This window comes from Vulpes vulpes, chromosome 2 (assembly GCF_048418805.1).
Source record: "Vulpes vulpes isolate BD-2025 chromosome 2, VulVul3, whole genome shotgun sequence".
NCBI lineage: Eukaryota > Metazoa > Chordata > Mammalia > Carnivora > Canidae > Vulpes > Vulpes vulpes.
In genome coordinates this window covers 67805078-67807232 of record NC_132781.1, presented here as the reverse complement: position 1 = coordinate 67807232, position 2155 = coordinate 67805078, and the positions used below count along the sequence as shown (strand labels likewise).

Below are 2155 nucleotides of genomic sequence, written 5' to 3'. Positions count from 1 at the left end.
ACCTGTACTTTCCACTCCACCTCCCACCCCCAAATCCTCTGCCAGGCGGGGCTCAGGTTCCCACTTTAAAAGAAGTTAAGGTCACTTCTATTTCAGAAGGGCAAACGTTTGGTATTATGAATGACTTTTTCTTCTTATTAAGTAGAATGAATGGTAATTTCTGAAATGCTCTTCCAATTTAAAATCTAAGAGCTCCTGCATCTCAACCCATGAAGCCACAGGCCCCATGGAGGTTGGAGGGTAACATCTGCAATGTACTAGCCTGTGCCCCTGTAAGCAGGAAGCATGGAGGGTGTGAGCAGCCTACAGTCCGGCCATCAGTGTCACCACGGAGTTGATTGTGGTTCTCTTTGTACCATTGGTTGTAATCACAGCTGTGTCCCTTTTCTTGCTATCGAAAGCTCTTTGGAGGCTTTTCATTAACACCTTATTCCTGCGAACACATTTGGGGCACAGCATATTGTCCTCCAGCTGTGGGGGTGGAAAGTTACAAGCGGGGAGCAAGAAGAGGGCGCATACTCTCCCCTGCTTTTCAGGCACCCAGGCTTGTCCTGCATGAAATTGCAGGTGAACCCAACCTTCTGTGCCTGCAGGCATACTTCTCCCATGGACCACACACCACTTGGCACCGTGGGCCTCCTGTGGCGATGCCACTGTCTCCATCTTCCCAGCCCTGGCTGCAATTCTGGACCAGGAGGCAAACACGGAATCTGGGGCCGAAGTGGTCACAACAACAGTATTGACCCCCTCCAGGAGAGCATCAGACCCCTCAGGGGGACCAGCCACTTCAGGAGAGTAGGTTCCATCAGAAGGTATCTTTGTTCCAGGACTTTCCAGAGACATTTCCCCCTTGTCCATCATCAACCTTCTTTGTGTCTGGGTGAGAATCTTGGCCTCCTCTGCGGTGACAGGAATGTTCGTCTTTTGATCTGGGTAAGCATATTCGCAGATTCGCTTATATACATCTAATTTCTGGCCTTTGGTGCTCAGCTTGAGTTCTTGGCACCAGGCCCGCAGGATGTCTCGGTGAAGCAAGTTGGCCGGTGGCAGTTTCGAAGGTAATGGAGGAACTGGGATTTTCTTCCGAATTCTTACTCTTGTACTCTCTTGTGCCGTCTTTTCTGAACAGGAAGCTTTGCCTTCTTTCATAGATCTCTTCCGTTTGGTCCCACTTGCTGAGGTTCCTGGTAACTTTGGTTCACCATACGCCTGCTGTTTCTCTTTGGCTTCTTCGGATACAGGTTGGGATTGGCCAGCCAGGTAGTCTTCCCCCGACTTCGTGGAGCCCTTTTTGCCTTTTGCTTTCTCCATATCCAGAGAGAAGTCAAGGTTGACAAAAAGTCTTACTCCTGAAATGGCCCCGGGCCCAAAATTGCTCTGATGTAAGTGTTTTTAAGCTTGATGTAGTCACTGAATTCCCTATGTCTATTGTCATTTTGCATAAATATATTTTTTTCTCTTACCTACTCAGTTTGAATACTTTCTTTTACTCTGTCCTCCAGGTCACTGATTCGTTCTACCTTTTCTAGACTGCTATTTATTCCATCTAGTATATTTTTAATTTCACTCATTGTGTTCTTTATCACTGATTGGTTACTTTTTTATCTCTAAGGGAGTAAGGGAGTCACTGATGCCCTCCACTTGTCTCAAGTCCAAAGAGTATCTTTATCTTTATTTAAAGATCATTACTTTAAATTTTATATCAGACAGATTACTTATCTCCATTTTTCTTAGGTTTCTTGCTGTGATTTTGTCCTATTCTTTCATTTGGGACCTATTTCTCTCTCTCCTCATTTTGTGTAACTCTCTTTCTCTGTGTAAGGAAAGTTAGCTACATCTCTTGCTCCTGAAAGTAGTAGGCAGGCTGCACACTTTTAAAAAGATGGTGCTGTTCTTTTTCAGCAGGGAATGTGTAGCCACTGCTGAAAACAAGGGAGCCAGAGCATGTCAGCAAAGGGTGCATGGATGGGGGTTCAGTTTTAAAAAGGTGTGTACATTTTCTGTAGGAGGTGACCAGCCACCACCATGGAACTGAGGTCCTGCAACTCGTGTAGTTAGGGGACTCAGTGTTGGCAAAATTCATGCAGGTCTTCTGGGAGAGGAGACCTACAGCACCAGGACTGAGGCAGACCACTTTGGAGGGGGTATGGTGCTG

General features: G+C 46.4%; 1 pseudogene; it reads right to left on the bottom strand.

Moving 5' to 3' along the window:
* Window positions 1-303: 303 nt before the first annotated feature.
* LOC112923659 (developmental pluripotency-associated protein 4 pseudogene) lies at window positions 304-1208 on the bottom strand (annotated as a pseudogene).
* Window positions 1209-2155: the final 947 nt, after the last annotated feature.